General features: G+C 34.4%; 1 pseudogene across 1 annotated transcript in view; it reads right to left on the bottom strand.

The window, feature by feature from the left end:
* The window catches only part of LOC149995980 (protocadherin-9 pseudogene), a 586254-nt pseudogene that overhangs the window by 346162 nt on the left and 217000 nt on the right, over window positions 1-23092 (bottom strand). The window lies entirely within an intron of this gene.

Here is a 23092-nt window from a genome sequence, read left to right as displayed (position 1 = left end):
GTTATTTATGCTATATAAAAAAAGGATTAGGGTGAGGATGATCACGAGCCATATAAAGTTGAATAGCATTTTCAGGGGAGTGGGGTGTATTCATCTGTAATGTACTCACTGCTCTGTCCACCAGTTCCCTACCTGCGGCTGAGCAACTACTTCTTTTCGGGTTAAAGCTGTCTCGCTTTTTTCCAACTTCACCACTCAATCGCTTGTGCAGTGCAGGGATCTTGCTTCAATGTGTGTACGAAACTCGTATTAACTGAAACAGCCTGTTTAGTTTGTAAACGCCTTATTGTGAAATGACTTCTTCAAAGGAAGGACCTATCTTTTTTGTATAATACTTTATAAAGTGCATTGAATACCTCTTAAGAGTGTCTATGGAAGGAAGACTTATGTTGATGACATGTGTTGAAGTGTTTAATACAATTTTCTTTTCTTTTTCTTTTGATCTCAGTATGCTCTGAGGGAAAGTTAGACAGCATTCTCTTCATGTGCAAAAGACAATTGATAGCTTTCAGAAACTTGAGGAAAAAGCATACGCTTTGTCCTCTTTTGGGGTGTAGCCTTGACACTTGAATATACATACTGGAAACATACATGAAAGAGGAATCTCTTCCCTACATCATTTTCCCCTCAGGGACAGCTGAGAAAGGGAAAAGGTTTTGAATTAATTTCCTCTTGGTTCAGTGGCATCACTCCACCCTTAAGATTCATTCCTCTTGGGTCCAAGGCAAGCAGAGAGGATTACGGATTGTCAGCATTGTTGGCTATTTTGCTTCTTATATTCTTACTTAGTTCCTGCTATCAGAAACACCCTCAACTTATTTCTCACAGTTAAATGTTGCCCAGGAGGAATGCAGCACTTTATCTGAGCACACGAAATATAAAATGACTACATTAAACAGGAACAGCTGCTCCTGAATCCACAAGCAGGATTTTTGTGTCTGTAAATTATGTATACAGATATAGGGAAGAAATGACTCAGCAAAAGTCCTTTCCAATTTAGTTTTCTAGTATAAACAGATCCATGTAACAAAGTAAGTTGTCATCACCATATTTACAAAATCTGCATACATGTTAGTTACAGCAATTTAATTAGAAATTACACCAAATCATCACTGTTATTAAGTAAATATGTACACTCCATGATAGAGCATGCAGTCTTTTACAAAAAGTGAGTCTTTCTTTGGATAATGAAAAATAACTCAAAGATATGTGCTGGATCTGTCAATATTAATCACAGAAACAGAGTCTGATTTGGTGTCCAGGATTCAATAATTCATCTCAGGTAATATTAGCATTATTAACAAAGATGCAACAGATATCTCCCTAGCACTCCTTTCTGTTAAATTAATAATTCTCAATATAAAATAAGACTTGTGAAACCATATTAGGCCAAATTTTCTTTAAGTATATAATATCTTTTAGGAGGCAGCCAGATTTTATAGTTTAAATATTCATACACGCTATATACACAAATACACACATGCATACACACGCACACTTTCAATTTCCCTTGTATATTGCTGAACAGGTACAAGATCATAATTACCAGTAAGAATGAAAACTAGTAATTAAACGGCTTAGTGGACAGATCATGTTATTCCAAGTTAGGAAATGAAACAGAAGTAGAGGGATAGAAGTGATCCGTGTAAATCCTCCAAGAAACACTCTTACTTTGCAATATGGTTGTTTAAAAGTCCTCACGAAGGACTATTAATTTGCACCTAAAAGGCAGTATAATCTGTTTCAATTGATCTTGTGTCAACATTGCAGTTTGATTTTATTTATTTAACTTTTTGGTTTTATTTTGGTTGTATAAAGACCAAAGTTATAAAATGTGCTAGAAACAGTGAAGGAGTAGGAAGTTCTTTGAACTAGTCCTAGAGTCTATAATACATATTTATCCCTGGCAGCCCGTGGATTATAATGAAAGTGAAACCTTTTGTCATCTTCAGCAAAAATAAGGCAGAGCCGCTTGCTAGCCTTTAATTCATATGATTTGTAGATGAAGAGAGTCATCTTACCTATTAATTAAAAAACCACTAAATGATAGGAGCCACCAAAACAGTCATATTAAAGAACCAGACCTTCATAAGCAGGTTAATGGAGAAAATGACTTGCATGGACACAATCTACAATACATTGGTAAAAACCAAATTTACACTTGGAGCATATGGAAATGTGTACACGAACAAAACGCAACAATGACGTTACTGACCAAGTATTGAATTCTCTCTTCTAGGCTTTCCTATAAACATAACACGTTTTGAGAAATGCTTTTCCAGAATGGAGAAGGGGTAAGCAGTGTGGGTAAGAAAGGGTCTGACTTTGTACATATGGAGCATGCGTGCGTGCACGCGTGCACACGTGCACACGCATCCTTGCATTTTCATCTGAATTCTTGGACTCATCGGAAAAGATCTGATAGGTTGATTGATATAGGGTGACTATCCTCTAAACACTATGTCTCTATTAACTATCAGACTTGAAAAAGTGACTAAAAACTTCATTTATCCTTTGTAATATTATTGTGAAAAACAAGGGTTTTCTAATTTTGTCTTCGTTAGTTCTCAAAGGATCTTCATAAAAATATTGTTGGCAGTTGAAAATTTTTGACTAGGAATATGAGAAATTCAAGTCATATTTTTTTCCTGAGTAAGGAAGAAAATGAGGATACTTTAAAAATATAGATACCACATATACATAAAAGTGTGTATGTATGTTTATATGCATCTATGGTAAACTTGCATACAAACTCTAATTCATGTAGACAGACATATTTAACATCTTAGAGTGTGAATTTTTTTCTGTTCTTTCACAAGGAAATTGTCAGTGATATCTGATATCTTTATGAATTTAAAAAATGAAATTCAAACTTAATTAAATCTAAGAAAACTTAAATTAATCTAGACAAATTGTTTTTTATCCTCACATGAGAATATGTTTTATTGATTTAGAGAGAAAGAAAGGGAGAGAAAGAGAGAGAAACATTGATGTGAGAGAGAAATATTGATTGGACAAGTTCTTGTAACCACAAGTTACATTTCTAAAACAATCTCTTCATGGTAATATTTAGTGCCATATAATACAAAGCCTTACCTGGTGACAAAAAATTTCTTGTTTAGCAGTAATATTTCATTCAATGAAGAATTATATAAAATTGTGATTATGAGAACAATGTTTTTTTAAATAAACATAAATTGTATAAAATATCTATTTAATTATTTCAAGGAGGGAGTACTTAAAATCGAAACAGTCTACCAGTGATACTACTATATCTTAAAATATTTTGGAGTTTATGGTTTTGAATTGTTTTAGAGCTTACATGACATTACATTGCACAGGCTCAGGTGCCAACACTGATCATAATCTTTGCCTTTTATGATCTGATTTTTGTTTTTGAGACAACTAAAAGCCATCTGTAATAGTGAATAACAGCATATTAAAAAGAAGAGGTTACAAAGTAATATAGCATATTTTATTCAGTGGCTTAATGATCTCTGAGGACCATTACAAAAGAGGAGCTCCAAAATATTATGAGAAATTATAATATTAAGTGTAGAAATGAAAGAGGGCAAATTCAAAGGACAGCTCTCAACTAAGTGCATAGTTTTTGTTCCTTAGATAAAGATCACTCTAATTTTATTCTCAGCTTGAATGTAGGAATGGTCTTTTTGGATCACAAATTTAGAAAGAATAGTGAAGGTGATATGGTATTAGAGAATGAGGAATGGTGATAGATTTCCTAAGGAGTTTTGAATTACACAAATCTGAGGAAAAGCTAACAACACAAGTTTGATACATATGTATTGGAAAGTAACATTTGAATATAAAAAATATATTAAATATTTTTGAAACTATTAACAAGCATTATTTAGTAGAGTGTAAAACACTGACGTCCTTAAAAGCTGGAGGAAAATGTTTTAAGCTTTCAGTGCTTTGTGTAATGTGTAACTATCTACAATACTCTGCTAGAATCAGAACCCTTATAATGATCTTAAGAAAACAGAGAAACTACCCAGTTGGAATAAATATGCATAAGATTTTATATCTCTCTTCTCCTGGGTAGATTAGCCTTTTTTCTCAACAAACTGGCTGGAGTTTATATATATTACTTCCTACTGTCACTGTGACTTTGAGCCTGATATTGAAACAAAAGTCACTCCTACATCTCAGTAATGATCACTACTTGCCCTATGGCTTTTAGTCTTTTCTTCAAAAACATTACCAAGTCACTAATCTCAGTTATTAGTGCACTGGGGATAATTTATTATTCCTGTATACAAATGTAAACTCCCGTATATATATATAAAAAAAAAGCTTCTGTAGATTTATGTAGCATCAATATAATCAGGAGTTGCATTTAGAAAAAATGTAGTTACTTTCGAAGAGACAAAACTTCCAAATGTGGACACAGCATTGCAGAAAGTAAAGACCTAAAAATCATAGCACTGTTTTGTTAAAGATAAGAAAGCAAACATTTGTAAGTCCACTGGATTCAGAGAGTCAATGCATGTGCCCAGGAAGCCCTTCTAATTTTTATCTGGGGAAAATAAGAAAAGATGAATTCAGAATGAAATGTTTACAAAAAGTGACTTACTATATATAACAAGTTAGCCCGTGCATTATAATATGAGAACAGTAAACAGCCTGCAGTTTGAAGAAATATATGTATTAAATTGTCTAAAGTTTATATTTAGGATCTTGAAAGGAAGAAATACATGATCTTATGTACCTGATGTTTAAAATGATGGGCAAATTGATAGTCTGGAATAAATTATTTTCAATATTATTGTTGTAAGCAATTGTTTAAACATGTGAACTTAGTAAAATGGGAAAAATACAATTAAATATTTGGAAGAAAAATTATTTTACCTGAAATATATTAAAAAATTAGAAAACAAAATGCTAACACCAATGTAAACTATGGACTTTAATTAATAATAATACATTGATATTGCTCATTAATTGTAACAGATATACCAAATTATGCAAGATAGCAACAGGATAAAATGCTGAAGAAGAGAATATATGTGGAAATTTTTGTGAAAAAAATTTTGTAAACCTAAAACTGCTCTAAAAATAAAATTATTTTTAAAAATCTGAGATTAAACAGGGAGAACAGGTAGACAAATATTTTGTAGTCAAAGTGGAGGGAATTTTGGTCATTTTCAAAGAATTTAAACAATAACAGCACAGTTCTATATTATGCTGAATTTTACTTCTATTGAGTTTGTATGTATATGTTATCAATACTCATATATTATCATTCTTATATTTAGCCCTGAGAGGTTCTATATTTATGTAAATATATTCATTTCAAAAATATTATTGCATGCAAAAATTTGTAATTTTTGTCTATAATTGGTCTTTATTCCTTTTTAAAAAGTTTTAAAACATAACCTTTTAAAGGCTCTCCATTAAATAGGCATTTTAATTTGTAGCTTACAATTATGTAAACTAATTTTGACACTTTTAAGAACATATTTCAGAAACTTAACTTCATAAAGGAGAAATGAAATGTCTCCTATATCAGAAAATAATTCTGATTTAGTCCATGTCCTAGCCTGACAGATGGGGAAAGATAGATAATGGTACTTTGGAAATTTTAAAAAAATTATTGTACCTTTCCTGAAATAGATCATAGAGCTCAATGTCTATTAAGGCACTCTATGTTAGGTTTCACAGAATTAAAAAGCATGTAGAGAAAATAGTTCAATTGTCCCATTTGATCATTAACTGTTCATAGATATGAAAAAGTAGGAGATTTTCATCTGAACTGCAGTTTTAGTGATAACTGATCAAATATGGCAGCTAACCAACTTTACTCCCTGAGCAACTCTGATAGAAGACAGTTCTTTCAGTACAAGAGCATGATCATTTGACTCCCACATGCACATAATCTCTCCTAATATCTGCAGAGCAATATTGTTAAAAAAAACAAGTACCATTGTAACACTACAAAGAAGAAATTTAACATTAACAACAGGAAATTGAAATTTTTTAGTGATACATGTTAAAAATCTTCCAACTTATTCCACTCACTAATTTCATTACTATGCTTCGAACTGCATGCAAGAGATGTATATAACAAAACAGAGTAAAAGGGAAATTATTTAAACCATGCATCCTCATAAAACAGACACTTTTGTATTAAAAGAATTTGTAAATGTAGAAAATACATCCTAAGATAGAATAGCTTTAAAATGGAATAGCTTTAAGAGATTCCCTAGAGCTTCTTACTCAACTATTTAACAAAAACTGTTAATTTGTAGCTACATACTTTCTATTAGGTAGTCTCAGATATTGAGGGGACTTTGTCAATCAAGTATAGCACAGTCTCTCCACTCCTAAGGTTTACAATCTAGTAAATCAAGTGAATTGGAACAAGAAATTATAAATGTGTGAGATATCATGAAGGAGAACATTGGGTGCCATAGGTATACAGTAGTCCCTCACTTATCGCAGGCATTACATTCTAGACCCCCCCACCCCGTGAAGTAGGAACCTTACATTTATTCTACACTCTTAAACCTACGTGACTTTAACAAGATACGTATACAGTACTGTAAAATCCAGCAAATAGCAAAAAAACAGCGATAACTAATTAAATATAATATTTTTAAAAATCTCATGATACAGTGAGGCCACGATAAGTGAACTGTGACATAGAGAGGGTCTACTGTGTAACAAAGGATCCAACACACCCAGGGAAGACTTCTAATAAGGGATATGGCAGTTTATGCATGGCTACACGGAGGATACTGGGAAGCTGTAACTTACAGTCCTACTATCTTATAATTCTAGGCAAAAATATAAAATAATAACTCTCCAGGAGTAGCCTCTTTCACTTTTTCTACTTTCTTCTATTAGATACAAACTCTATAACCCCTAAATAGTGTTAACATTAAAAATTCTAGAAGATATTGAAGCACATTTCTCAATGCTTCTGAGGATCTCTTCATTTTTACTGCTTCCACTTAAATACGTTAATGGAAACATGGATGTAGTGATGTTTATCTTTTCAGGGTTTAATTATTAGGTCTCTATAATGCTGGGTACTTTACAATGGTTTCTTGTTTGTCTTGGGGATATTTTGGGGGGAAGCTTGTATTTTCAGCTTATTTGAAATTATAATCAAAATCATCAATGAAGAAAATTATGACAAATCACAACAAGAAGTAGAAATTCTTTAATGTTAGGAATCACATCTCATTTGATTTGACATATCTAGTACCTAGTATAATCCATAGACCTGACATGCACTCAAATATGTATTCAATGAATATACATATATCACAATATACATAATCACAAAGCTTTCTTTACTTTATTGACAGCGTCAAAATAAAAGAACTAGCATGACTGAGTTTTAAACATTAAAAGGCGATCCTTCTACATAGAGAGAAGAAAGCAAATGATAGGTTTGGCCATTAACCTGAGGAGAAAATAATACTAAACATTTAAGTGAATTGACAGATATAAAAAAAAGCATAAGCAGGTAAACTCTGTATCTTTTAACAATTAAAAAAGAATATATAAATGCAAGTGAAATGGACTCTTTAGCAGTGCTCATTGTCTAAACAGATTTTCCCACCATTTTCATTATGACAGCTATTCAACAGGTTATGTCCTGCCTATAAAGTCATCCTCTCTGGGGACTACAGGGAACTGTCACAAATGGCCCTTATATTATGAAGAAAAATACAGAATCACAGCCTGAATCTCAAAAGTCAAAACTAGTTAAGCCCAATGAGTAACTTCTGAAAAATGATTAAATTCACTTTCCTGATCATAGATTTAAAATAATAATAATAATAAGGCATAAAATAACTGTACAGAATAAAAACTAGTTGTCATTAAGCATTTCTTTATTTTCATAATGTTAAGAATTTTAAATAATTAAGTTCTAAATCTTAAATAGTCTGTTCAGTGCTATGAGATGCTAGAATAAGGCACTGTTGGATAAAATCTTTATTCCCACAATCTTCTTAATATTCCTTCTCTTTATATCAAGTCAGCTTTTTAAAATATTTAGTTTAAGTATTTAAAAAATTTATAATTTATTTGAAAATATAAGCCACTCCGACCAGAAAATGATTGATCAAGGGAATATGTATTTATTATGAACATTAATAAAGGTAAATAGTGCTCAGAAAGAATATGAAAATCCTTAAATAATTACATTCAAAATTATCTATTATGTAAGCCTCTTGCTTGGCTGAATAATTTATTGTAATATCAACTTGTAGATACATTTTGACACAGAAGGATTGATGACTTTTGCTGGAATAAAAAAACATCCTAAAATGTATTTACTCTTAATAGTGTTTAATTTCATATTGCAATGATTAATCAGAGTGAATGACTTTATTTTTTGCTGTTTTGACTACAAGAAATAATCTCTTATGTTTTTATCCTATTATAAGGATCGTTATAAAAATGAGAAACAATTAACACCGAGTTTAATGCCTGAATGCTATAGAGCTGAAGTAATTGCACTCAAGGTCTGCTAACTTTTTAATCAGGCATTTGGTTGCAAGCTGCTCACAATTGATTCTGAGAGAACTAACAGTATCTAAGGAGGAAAGCAGGTGTGCCAGGAAAGCAGGCATATTGGCAAAACGAATAAAAGGTTTTAAAGGGAAAAGGGGAAAAAAAAGTAAGACCAAAGCAAAATGCTTGTCAGCAGGCCATTTACTTGGCTCAGCCTGTTATTGAACAAAGCCAGTTGTGCACACTAGCATAGTGGCGGAAGCCTCACTGACCTGCTGGTTTCAAAGTGTAATATTACAGCTTAGAGGTGAGGCGCCCTGTCCCTCTCAAGGTGAGTGAAGTGACTTAATTAACAGAGAAGGCTTGAAATTTCCATATTCAGTAGAGCTAAGACACCATCAGAGGTTTCTGGAAGTACATTCTAATTAGAAAAATTCCCACTTCTTTGCATTCAGGCTACTCTTTGAAAAACAAATTTGGGTAGGCACTCTGTTCTCTCCTAAGAGAAGAAAATAATATCTGCACGTTTCCTCTGAAAGCTAATGCTATTTTTCTTTTTCTTTCCTTAATAATTGACATTCTCTTACTGTGAAAATGACTCTTTCTAGGTATGTCGCACATATCTGAAGGTGCACACATTGCTTAAGAGCCTTGGGTGGAGGAGGGGAGCATTAAAAAAAAGCCTCCTCCGCAGTCCCTTGGAAGGGGAGCCTCTAAATTAATAATTCTGTAAAAGTGTTTTCCACAATAGGAGAATAATCTGCCAAAAAGCAGATGAATATTTGTAAAATTCCAAGTTTCAGATTTGTTATGTTTAGGTACACCACAGCCATCCCTCGACACAGAGAGAAGAAAACAAATGACAGATTTGGCCATTTACCTGGTGAATTCCAAGACAGTTGCTGTTGCTTTCTTGAGTCTCCAAAAGGAAGCAAGAGCATTTGAACACTTAAGGAGACTATAGAGCAGAGCTATCTCTCAGTTCAACACAGGAAGACTAAGAAATATAAAACAACAGAAAGGAAGCTCTGCAAGCAAAGTCCTCTGTGCATTTTAATTACACTTGTGTGCCTGGGCCACCTACATTAGAATTCGTTAGGCTGTCTCAGGGCCCAGACTAAAGTACATAGAGATCAATGGACCTAAAACGTGATAGTCATTTACATGAGCTTCTACTCCAGCTTCAAACAAGGTGCAGAAGACTCGGCTCATTTGTGTGGATCATTTTCGCTTCCAATGAGCCCTCCCTTCGCCTCTCCTTTCTACAAATAGCTCTCCCTGAGTCACCACAGCATCTGTTGTTTCTAGGTGAAGGGCTAATACAAATGAATGGAAGGCACCTGGCGTCTGTCCACCTGCACATAACGTCCCTTAATCGTATGGGACTCTCATATGGCTAGGATCCCGAGCGGTTTCAGGAAGGATGCCAAGTAGGGGAGCAGAGAGACTGGCAGGCAAGGGGCCTTTGGGTGGCTCGGACGACATCACAAGGATGGCTGTTCCCAGATTAACAACTATGAACTTTCTGACTCCAAATGTGACTTGAAACAAAATTCTCATTCTCTGTGCATTTTGCAACAACATGAAATCTGGTATTTGAATTAATTCTTTGGAATCCAATAGATCTGAATGATGTGTGTGTGCGCGCATGAATATATATGTGTGTGTTATATTCCAAAAACTTGTGAAAAAACCTGCCATGATATCTCCTCCTGCCAGTGGAAGAGGAAAAGGTATCTTAAAGCTCTGGACACATTCGTGAGTGAGAAGTAACACCTCTTACATGGATGAGCTGTCTACCCTGCTGTTTATTATGAACCTTATGTGACTTGCAGGCCTTCATGTCAAAGAAATGTATAAGGAAACCTTGCCTTTGCTAGACTTTGAATGCTTGCATTTTGTGTGTGTTGAGAGATCTTAGTTTTCTCTAGTTATTTATAACAATCAAATTAGTTTAGGGAAATATCAGATAAGTTGGCTGGTTGAGTTGTATTCAATTTGCAAGTATTTCTTACATCTATTCTAATTTCCCAAGTTGAAATAAAAACAAATTAATTTTAGTTTAAGAGGTACAATAATTTTTACAATTTATTTATTCATTTGTTCCAGACCACTGCTTAAACTATAGAATAAGCAATTCTTAAGGGTAATGTTTAGTCATGATCCTTTATTAGTTTACTTTTATTTCCATGTCCTTTCTAAATACATACATGCATATAGTTATCAATTTCATTTTCATATTATTAGAATGAGTTATTTTAAAAATTATAACACTGAAGCAATTACTTATGAACAAAATTTAAATACACATTTGTTTATTCATGATATTTTCTTAAAAATGAATACATGCATTTTATATTCAGGATGTATCCATAATCAGTGGGCTAAGGAAGTATTCTTATTGTTAATTGACAGAATTATTTTCTTAATAGCACATAAAATAATAATACTCTGTACTTTGTAATCCATGGCTTCTCAGATCTGATGAAATACTATGTTAGTAGCCAAGAGGAGAAAAAAAAATAGAACTAATTTTTTTGAACATTTATTGTTTTCTGACCACTATACTATGTGCTTCGTACTAATGATCACATTCAACACAGACATATGAACTAGTACCTCCTTCTGCAAAGGAGGCAAGAGTTTTAAAGGGGTTCATTAACTACCTTGACTCAGGTCATACTTGTTAAGTGAAAGGTCAAATCCCTAGCTTGTTGTTACTTGCATGTACTCTATCCATTTTCAACAAACAAAACACACACACACACACACACACACACACACACATCTTAACTTATCCCTAATGATGGGAAAAGTGACTAAAATTTTTAAAAATGAAAAAATAGAAATAGCCAAAACAATAAGTTGCCTATTCTTCCACTACTTTATAAGCACCATGAAAAGAGAATCATGTTTGTTTCACTGTCAAGTATATCTCTAGCTTTAGGACAGTCTTCAATGAGTACTGAATGAGTCACAATTTCAGTCTCAAAGGCTTATTTTATTCATGCACTAGTCATCCACTAAGTGGTATAACATCATCAGACTCAACAGACTCTATTATAAGTCTCTCTAAGTTTACAACCCTTGGGGAGGACCACTATTCCCAGTCATTCCAGAATGACTTATGGAAGAATAATGGCACTAAAACAGACCCTGGAACATTTGAAACCAGGTGCAGTTTAATGTGGTTTATCTCTCCATTTAGAGTATATTATATTTCATGTTTGGCAGAAGAAGCAGAGAAGAGACTGTTTGCTTAGTCTTCAGCAGGTTTTAATTTTCTTCTCCCATTTTAAAGCATATGCATCCTGCTGCATTTTCCCCGAGAGACTTTTAAAACATTTATTTCTTATTGTTGCTTCTGTATCCACCCCCACCCACCCCTTCCCTGCCCTGGTCTCTTCTTTATCCATTTCTTCTCCTGTTCTCAACATAACTCCACCCGTGGGAGCATTAAAAATGTTGTCTGACTTTTGCCAAAAAGACACACTGATTTGGGAGGAGTGTGTCTATTTTAGTGCATGTATTTCTACCTAGGACTACTAAATGGGCAACTGGCCAAAAAGAATGGAGTGCAACTATGAATTAAAGAACGGATGATGGCCCTATTTAAGGTGCCATTGCTTTTTGCCTATGTCGAAACAAAATTAATAACTACTGGGGGATTCTAAACTACACTGCCTGAGAAGTGGTAAGTTTTTATATCCTTCCAAAGTTCATTCAGAGTCACATGAATCCCTAAAAATTCTCTCTCTCAAATTCTCCACTGCCTTGCCTCCTCTCTCCAGCTTTTGTGAGTTGAAAATGATAACACAGCACCATGTAATTGAGCAAACCATAGATGGCTGGAGTTTGGGATACAGAAGAAGAATACTGGAGGGAGAGAAACTTTCTAGCCTGGTAAGGGTTCCTTGGAGAAGGAACCAGCTTTCATCTGCCTTGAGAAGCCAGAGTTGCCCTGGCTACTTGCAGTACATAGAGTTGAGGTCTTTATTTTTCCACCCCTTCCTACCTTGAGTTTCTTTTTTTTTGCCATTAGTGGACTTATTAACTAATTATTTCATTGTCCGAGTAATAAGGCTGGTTTTAAATAAGAAGGCGAAAATATGAAAGGAAAAGTGTGTTCAAATATTGATTACAGACCTACTAAACTGATTACAGCACCCAATCCATTCATATATCTGAAATCAAATGCCCAATAAATTCACATGTCAAACCTCTTCGAAGCAAAAAAACAATTTTTTTTGGTTGTAAAGTTTTTTCTTTAATATTCAATTTCTAACTGCAGCAGTGGTTTAAGTTTACACAATACAAATATTTTAGTGATGGTTTCTGAAAATACTTCTATTATTTTCATAATACATTAGCAACAACTTATGATGAATAACTGAAATGTAAAATATATAGAAAGTATGAAATGAAAAAAATACTTCAAAATCCAAAGGATGATATCAGTTAAAAAAAATATCAAAATGTAAACAAAAGAGTGAACTATTAAGCCTATGTATAAATCTTTACTTTTTAATTAATTTTTTTGAGGACATGTTGGTTTAGCTATAGCCATAATTATGCTGCCATTTCCTATTTCCTTACTAAAAAATAAAAACTAAGAACTAGGGATTTCAAGATGAAGAATCTTATTTCTTCTAGAATGTTAGCTTTGCATTTCCTTTTCCCTGGCTGGAACTGCAGAATTGAGATAACTCTGAAACCTGACACTTTGATAGGAGATTTAGTGCCAGGAGGATGAGTGCCCTTCACTTTGATCTTTACTTCCAGGAACTAACTTTAAGTGACACTTCTCATTACCCCTCACCAGCTCTTCCCCAAAGCTGCCTGCCTTTCACAAGTTGCGAAAGAGAACTCTGACTGATGTCACCAATATCTTCCTTTGACTAAGAGTTTGTTTTGAATGTGCAGTTTCAGGATCTCTTACTAATTAAAACTGGTTTACCACTGAGAGGTCCCCTGAGGTTGACACCTGTGTATCTGGGTTAGACCATGAAGTCACAGTTGAATAAACCCTAGGGCTAAAATTTGTTGCTAATCCAAATGAAAAAGTTGGGAATGAATTGATAAATTCATCTCACAGTTTTATCCACAAACAAATAAATTAGCTTCATCATAAACAGATAAATGCATGCGTGGATATACAAACTGATTCCAGAAGGCAAACCTGTCTATGGACCAGCGGAGTGATGTAACTAAATTCCAATATGCAATGTATAAAAGGGGAAGAGTAGACCTTGAACAAGCTGTATTTTCCAGTTGATTCATATTTGTAACCCTATAATTCTTGAGTTTTAATGGCATAACCTTTTGACATTAATTAACATACAATCCTAGGGGTATAATCACTCAAAGCCAACCAATAAAATAGTTCAAAGCTACATTCCCAGGTTAGTGCTGTGACATGTTGAAAAAGTATCCATGCCATGTGCTCTGTGAGTGTGTGTGTGCCCACGCATGCAAGTACTGGGGAGTGGGGGTAGGAAGGCTCCCAGACACCAAGTCCTTCAGTACAGCTGGTGACTCTGAGAGAATATATCAAGTATATAAAAGATGAGACCCAAAAACACCAAGTAAAATAATTGATTCAAAGGCAATGTGAGAAATGGGACTTAAATGTCAATGAACCAAATAGTTGTCCTAATTTATATCAATTGTCCAAGATATTTCATATTTGTGTCCAGTGAAGGGACTTGCATGTGAAAGAAGGTAAGTGGGAAAGGGTGGGTGGGCAGCTGAAGGATCAGTGAGTAAAGGGAAGAATCGGATCGGGCTCTCATCTGTTGTCTCGAGCTCAGTAGCAGCAAAGGGGAAGTAACAGAAGAGAAAAAATAAGACCTGAATAATTCAACTTTGAAACATGGTGTGGATGTGAAAATTAGGAAAACTATGAGAGAATTAGTGGCTAAGATGACTGATTTGAATTCAAACACTTCTAGCTTAGATTTTAAGTGACATATTATTTTTCTTTACCCATGGAATATCAAGCATTCACCTATAGTTTTAAAATGTTATGATGCTGTATATTTAATGTTAAGAGACAGTTCAATATATTTTTTCTTCATCTTTGGACAAACTAGTTTCTAGAAGAGAATCTCAACAATCATAGCCTAAATGTGAAGTGATGTAAACAAATATACTTGTAAATTGTCCTATTCCTGGTTAGATTGTAGCACCTAATGATAATTATTGGCTTATGATATTTCAAACATTTTTTAGACTCATCATTTACTTTACATGCGAGATTGATGTCCTGGAATATTTAAAATTAAGGTCTATTCGTCCTAATAACAAAGTTTAACTCTTACTGTTATTTTATAGCACTGAAGGCAGCAGGATCCTTCCAAATGTCAGTTAAAAAAAAGGGCAGACCCTGACAGCATGAGAGAAAAATGCTGCTGAATTAGCATTGTGTGAGAGGCCTTGGGGAACAGAGCATATATTATCATCTTTGGTGGTGACAAGAAGAGATAGGAGAAATAAAGAAGAAAGTTTTCATAACTATGCAAGTATATTCACTAATGTAGAAAAGTGGCCTATATCCTAAAATGTGTAAATTTTTTCACAGGATAAATGAATATGCATATGCATTTTTCTACGAACACTGCTGACCTATAAATTATTACTCTATTTCCTGACACATTAACTAAATGTATAGAAAGAATGCAGGTCTAAAAATTAGTTAATTCTCACATTTTTTATCCTAATATCTGTCTCTTTCAAGTTCAAGATTCATTCTGTAATTCATGATTTCCTATTGTGAATTAGAGTTGTGTACATGCTTTGAAGGTCCCACAATATCCTTCTTAAGTAGAGACTGATCTGAAATGAAGCATAGGAGGCCAGAGAGATGGGTGCTGGGGAATAAGGTAATAGGATTAAGAAGTACTAATTAGTAGTTACAATATAGGCATGGGGATGTAAGGGAAAGCACAGGGAATACAGTTAACAGTACTGTCATAACTATGTATGGTTCCAGAGGTAACATCTTGTAATTTATATGACTATCTGTTGCTATGCTGTATACCTGAAACTAATACAAAAAATAAATTTGTTGAATGCAAACTATAATAAAAACAAAATAAAATAAGGCATATGTTAAAGCTTCTTACAACAGGCCAGACTCATCTTGCTCTGCACCCCACGGTGCTTATTCGAGTGAAGAGCCATCTTTGAAAGCAAGTGGAGCTTCTTGCTTGGCTGAGACCATAGAGCTTGGAGCAAGATAAAAATAAAGAACCAAATCTTCAACTGTAATTCTCCTAGCAGGACACACTGAATCCATCTATCCAGAGCACTGTGGGGGTAAGTTCAGTAGTCCCTTAGCTACATTAAAAACAAACAAACAAAAAATAACCACAACTATCTAGTCTAATTGGCCAGCAGTAATTTTTATTAAAAATGAGAAAAGGCTGGCTGCTGTGGTTCAGTGGATTGAGCGTCGGCCTGTGAGCCAAGTGTCGCTGGTTCGATTCCCAGTCAGGGCACATGACTAGGTTGCACGTCAGGTCCCCAGTTGGGGGCGCGAGTGAGAGGCAACCACACAGTGATGTTTCTCTCCCTCTCTTTCTCCTTTCCCCTCTCTCTAAAATTAAATAAATAAACAAACAAACAATTAATTAATTACTTTTTTTAATAAGAAAAGTATTTCAAAAACTGTTTGATATTTATTTTATTGAAATTTTCTTCTGAATAATTTGTCTGAATGCATACATAATTATGCCATTTACAGCCTGTACAATTTTTATCTTTTTTGATATAAGGACACATAACAAATTTTTTTATGGAGTTGTCATTAAAATAGCTTATAGCAATGCCATCTGGTCAGGAGAGCATTAGTGGCAGCTTGTTATGACTTCTGGAAAAGCTGGAGATTGAGCAGGGGCACTCCTGTCCTGCAATCAGCAATTTTTAGATCCATTCCCAAATAACTACTTGTTTGTATTTGTTTTCAAAATAAAGATTCAAATATCTCATCTAATATTCACTAAATTAAAACCAAATGAACATGTTGTTCAGTGATTCAGGTAATGTCATCAAGTTTAAGAACCACAACTCTAGATGGTAGTAGGATCCCTAAAACTATGAAGCTCAAGGAAGAATTCATTTTTTAAAGTTTACTTGCAAAAAGGAGAAATGTGAGTTGCTTCTCTTTTAAACTATGATCTAGATTCCCCATGGAAAATCACATGCTTAGAGAGACCAGAGTAATTATAAACATTTTAGCTCTCTCATGTCTATTCTCTGCAATGTATTCCTACTCAATGATTCTTCTATATTCTCTCTTTATTTAAGCACTTACACCCTCTTACCTGCAATATTTCTGAGGCTTACTCCTATCCCTCACAGTCTCTCTCCCTTCTCCTCTACAACATAAAAATAATCTTCCTGAGGTATAACTAAAATAGGCAATGTCTTACGAGTCTCTACATAATGAAACGAAGCCTTCTCACTCAAGCTTGGAAATGCTCATGGAAAACCCCAGCCGACCAGTCAACTTTGTTCAATCATTTTCCTTTGCCAACATTATCCTCTTGCCCAAAAAGAAAGTTAACTGCTTTCATGATGACGTTCTATATATTCCCAATTCTACATTGGCCCCTTATTGTTTTCTCATCCTGTTAGGGCCCTTTATATTTCCCAAATTTCTGCCCAAATCATGCTAGTTCATTAATATCCATATCAAAGTCTACCTTGATGTCCACAAAATACATCCTTTCTGCCAGTTAAAAACTGCTTTTGCTCTGTTGTTATTGTTATTGTAGATTTTTAAATGTACCTCTGGGGCACTCAGCATAGTCTATTATTTATGTATGTGTTTTTTTTGTTTGTTTGTTTTAAATATCTGGTACTGTCCTCTACACATGCTTTCCCCTTGCATATGCTCAATATAATTTTAAATTGAATTATTGATATCCATTCATTTAAGCTAACACTTGTACCATTCATGGAAGAATATATGCATGCTGGCAGAATTGATTTAGTTAGGGCTCTGAGATATATTAGATTAGGGTAGAAAAGTATTCCCCACTAAGGGTGAGTAATGAAGTGCTATTTCAAAGCCATCCACTAAGAGTGGCATGGATAGGACTCAAATAACATCAAATAAGCTGATGTTTTCTCTTTCAGGCCCATTCAGTGACCTTGCATCTAGACCTCACATTCCAGTGAGTGAGAACAAGGAGGTCATGGTTGAAATAGAGGCCTGGAGCATGTGTACAAATAAATGTGCAAATGAATCCAAAGCTAGGAACTGAGCACCTGGCTGTGTGTGGGTGCAGAAGCTCTGACCAGGAGCCAGGCTGAGTCAAACATCAAGGACTGGTAGTCATGGCAACAGGGGCACATCCAGAAGTCAGAGCTGGAAAACAGTAGGTCAAATGTGGGACAAGCTGTTGGTCAGAGAAGAAAAGTGAGGGCCAGAGAACCAGACTAGGTCTCAGCCAGAGAATGCTCTGAGCCGCACAGGCTGCGAGGGAAGTTCCTATGAGAGTCCAGATGGAATTCTGCTGGATGTCTGGTCAGAGCTCCAGCTGGCTCGGGGTTCCATTTGCTCCTTATGCAGATTCTTCCAACCAGCTTCTGATGTTCTATGGTTTTCTATCTTTTGGATGCACTTGAAGCAGCCTCACAAAGCCTTTTTTCTTTTTCTTTTTCTTTTTTGCCAGAAGCTCCATAAGGTGACCCCATTTATAAAAAAATGACAAAAGTAGCTAAAGGATAGTTTTATTTTTTAACTACTTAGTAATACACAGCTTATATTTCTGTACTTTAATGAAAGAGTTTAAAAATTTTCACCATACTAGCCATGCAAATTCTTCACAGGAAGCCACCCATTTCTTTCTTGTTATTAATAATGGTGACCAGAGTTCCTATTCAAAATAGGCTGTATTGTGGCAGTAGATTTTCACATTACATTAATTACTTCTAGTGATGACTGGAATTAATTGATGCTTGCCTTGACTTGCTATGTTGCAGGTATTAGTAAAAAGATTTGAATATATGAAATACTTTTATTTTTCATTCAAACCTATGAGGCTAGTTATTATTACTCCCCTCCTCTTCTATAGTTAAGAAAACTGAAAGTTTGATATATAGTGAACCACACATGAAGAAGATATAGAGAAGGAAGCTGTAATGCCTCTTTGACTCAAAATATACATATTTTATTTAGGGATATCAAGCTTTAGGATTAGTAGGGGTGACAGTCAACACATTTTATCTACAGAAGTAAGCAGAGTAAGCTGAGAATGGAAAAAGAGAGAAAAACCTGCTAAAAAGGACCGAACAGCAGACACAATGTGTTTGTGGATAAGACAGTGCCTGGCGTGATGACTGTGTGAGGAAAGAGGGACTTGGGGAGGAGGGGGGATGGGGAGAAAAGGAGGAAGTCTGGAGTGTGTCATTATATGAAGGTCTTTGTAATGTGAGAAGCACTCACAAATGTGATGGTTTATTACTTATCAGAGTCTTGTTATTCACAAACATTTGAATGTTTTATAAAACATCCACAGTAATGATAATATAAATATACTGAATAAAAATTTACAAAATGATTATTGATGCTGAGCTTAAAATTCATTTGTTTAGTCTCAGTGCCTTTTGAAAATCTAACCACATATTTCCAGTAAAATACAAACCCTTATATACTGAGGTTTACAGGAACCCTGAAGTATTAAACTTAGGCTGATGGATCTAGTAAAATTATGGATCATAGGTTAAGAACTCCAAATTTATAGTGTTTTATTACTTAAGAGCTTTTTTATACATCCCCTTTTTAAAATCTATTGATTTTAGAGAGAGAAAGAAACATTGATTTGTTGTTTTGCTTATTTATACATTCATTGGTTGATTCTTTATGTGTCCTGACCTGGAATTGAACCTGCAACCTTGGTGTATAAGGACAACGCTCTAATCAACTAAACTACCTGGACTATACATCCCTTTGAATTTGGGAATTCTAGAGTCTGTGTATATCTAAAAGGGGGATGTTTGAATTTGTTCTTGTTTTTATAAAGGCCACCATTATATTCCCCTATTTTTTCTTAACAAATAAAATATAGTTACCACTATGCAGTGTTGTATTATATCTTATTAGACTTTACTAATATAGTTTAAAAGCAAGCTATATGTAGTTTTACAACTAAATGAAACTTAGTATCTGTCATTGAAGTATTAACTGAATATCTGGTGGGGGGGAACCCTTGCAAATGTGGTCATGATACACAGTTTTAAATAACGGTAGCCTAAGCATATTCTAAAGATTTACAACCGATAGCGAAAGCAAGAATTATGTATTTCTTTGTACATTTAATTTTACAGTAGAATAAGCACAATGGACAAAATCCACTGAATGATTTGAGAAGATATCAGTTTCAGAAGGTTGAAATAAAATTACTTGTTTCCCTGTTTCCACAGATTTTATAGTTATAATTCCCAGGGGCCTCTATTCACTAAGGCAGATTAGGATGATTATATTTCTCTGCCTCTTCTTTTAGAACAGTTTGAAAAAGTGAGTGATAAATATAGAACCAAAATATTGGCAACTCTGTTAATACTAAAAGGGACACTACTTTTGGTTGCATACATGATTTTAATTGGTCTTCAAAGAAATTGAAATAGTGATTTTTTTTCCCTGAAAGTTTGTCTAACTTACCTTTCTCCTCATCTCACCCTACAAGATCCTAAGACCTATATGTTTTCCTTTGATTTATCAATCCCATATACATGGTAGCCTCCAACCCACAATTGCTTTATAATGAAGTGCCCTGAACTCTGAATCACTGGTGTTTCTTTGATCACCGTCATCCTCATTTTTTTCATTCTCTTAGAAACATGTAATATAAGGAGCCCGTTTGCTTGATTTAAGCAATTTGTAGGAAGATATTTCTTGGTGAACTTCATGATAAATTTCTTGGTGAAACATAGATGGTAATACGGAGTAGTGATGGAAAAGTGTTTCCAGACAACTGGCTTTCACAAATCAACATTTTACAAAATGTTATTATTGAAAATCATTCTTTCTCTGAAGAATCTTTCTCTCTCCCTCCCTTTTGTACAAAAACATGTGTTGAGCATTTACAGAAGTTAGCTTATTGTTAACTGAGAAATAGTTGGTATTCTTTGCTCACATTTTAAAAAAAATTAGTGTATTTCATAGGTTTTACTCTAATGGTATATAGCAATATGGTCTCACATTTTTTAAAAATAATTTTAAAAAAATTGTCACACTCTTTACAGGACTATTTCACTTATATTTTTGATAATGATTAATTGATTTAACCTTATTTTGCATTCAGTTTTAGATTTAATTTTACTTCCTTGAAACTATTTCAGTTGTTCTGTGAGATGAAATTTATCTAGTCATTGATTTGAAAACTAAAAAAAAATAAATTTTAAAGACACTATTTTCTACTTCTCTATTTCCTTTCCATCTCTTTGTATCAGCAAATCTGCCACCTCCACAAAAAGGAAAGTAAAGTTAGGTCGTTTCCACTTGGAAAATGAACCAGTTTCTCAGCCATTGTGTTTTATCTCTGATTTGTCTAACTGAAATTGCAGGTCCTTGGGGCAGAGAGCAGCCTCCCTTTTTTTTTTTTTTTTTTTTTACAGAGCCAAGTATCTTGTCACTGTTCTACAAAACAATAAATAATGAAGCAAACAGAAGGTGTGTGAATTGTGCCAGGTTGACAGAAATGGAGCCGATGTTCTCAGAGGTCTTACAGCAATATTTCCTAGCAAGTGGCCTGAAACACCCTCGAACATCTCAGGACCAAGTAATGATGGAGGATAAGAATGTGGAAGTAAGGGGAAAAGCAGGAAGACAGCAAAGGTATGAGAAGATATTTATTTGTAATTAGTAATTGCTTGAGCTGACAGGCTTACATGAAATAAACAAAGGTAATGAAGGGTCTTTTCACCATCAGGCATATCTTACAACTGTCATTCTTGTTAATTACACTGAAAAAAATCTCCTAAAATGTTTACTTTATACCTGTCAACATAATCATATGTGTTAAAAAGTTTTTATTTGGTTTCTCTCATACACAACCAAAGTGCACCCCTTCGAAAAGGACTATCTTGACTGTGTCAAAAGTACTCCCATCCACAAACTTCTCCCTAACATAACTCCCATAATCTTGTGTTATTTCCCTTCTATAATTCATCCATGTATGATATGATTTATTTAGTGCTTTATTTTTAATCTTTCACATTATTAGAATACTAGTTCTGTGAGGGGAAAGGCTTTATCCATCTTATTTCACCAGTACCTTATAGAATGCTGAATTATAGGAGGTGTCAATAAATGTTTGTTGAAAGATAAAAGAAAAGGGGCTTTGAAATAAGCAATTTAAGTAATCTTCTCATTTTCTTTAAATAGTATATAATAAGATATCCCTAAAAAAGTGTGGCAAATAGCAAGTATTTAATAAATAGACTTTAAAAGAAAGAAAGAATGGAAATTTGAGATGAAAATACTATATAAATATTATCTTAATTATCGGTTGAGATCCAAAAAATGTACAGCAGCATCTTTTAAAACACATGTATGTGGAAAGAATTTCCATTTTATACATTATACATTAAAAATGATTAAATAGGAGAGGTGTGGAGATTCACAGAGAGGTGTGGAGATGTGGAGAGTCATGAAGAAGTGCAGAGACGTGTAGATGCAGAATAACCACACCACACCCATGTTTAGTAGATAAAAATCAGGAGGGATACCTTGGGAGGGATGGACCTTGGTTCTAAACTACCACTCACCCCAGTGTTCCAGCACCAAGAAGATACTGCCCCATAATGTCTAGCTGTAAAAACAAGTGGGGGTTGTGGCAACATAAAAAATTGGGATTCTCAGGAGTCTCTTCTTAAAGGTCTTACTCAGACTCACTCCCTCTGGGTTTTAGCACTAGGGCAACAGCTGGAAGGGCACCAGTAGCATATGGGAGAATGTGAAGTGACTGGAAACAGGGTGAGTTCTGGGAGAAAGCTTCCTCCAATGTATACCTTCAGAAGCCAGGCAGCAGCATTGTCCCCTCTCTGAGCCTTCTCCCTACACAGAGTCACAAAGTGCTGAAACAAGTTGCCCCAAGATGTTAATTACCTAAGCCTTAGTGCCACACAATTTACAGGTGACTTTTCTACAATAGACGATGCTACTAAGACATGGGATCAAAGCAGCTTTATTTAATACACAAAACCAAAAATCAGGAGGCTGCCAAAATGAGGAGACAAAGAAATATGGCCCAAATGAAAGAGAAGAACAAATCTCCAGAAAAAAGAATTAAACAAAATAGAGATAAGCAATCTATCAGATGCAGAGTTCAAAACACTGGTTATTAAGATGGTCAAGGAACTCACTGGGTACTTCAGTAGTATAAAAAAGACCCAGGTAGAAATGAAGGTTACATTAAGTGAAATAAAGAAAAATTTACAGGGAACCAACAATGGAGTGGATGAAGCTGAGAATCAAATCAATGATTTGGAACATAAGAAAGAAAAAAAACATTCAATCAAAATAGCAAGAAGAAAAAAGAATCCAAAGAATTGAGGATAGGCTAAGGAGTTTCTGGGATATCTTCAAACA

Source organism: Furipterus horrens, unplaced genomic scaffold (genome assembly GCF_987537825.1).
Source record: "Furipterus horrens unplaced genomic scaffold, mFurHor1.1.pri manual_scaffold_12, whole genome shotgun sequence".
In the NCBI taxonomy this organism is placed as follows: Eukaryota; Metazoa; Chordata; class Mammalia; order Chiroptera; family Furipteridae; genus Furipterus; species Furipterus horrens.
Note: the sequence above shows the minus strand (reverse complement) of the source record. Positions and strands in the feature narration are given on the sequence as shown.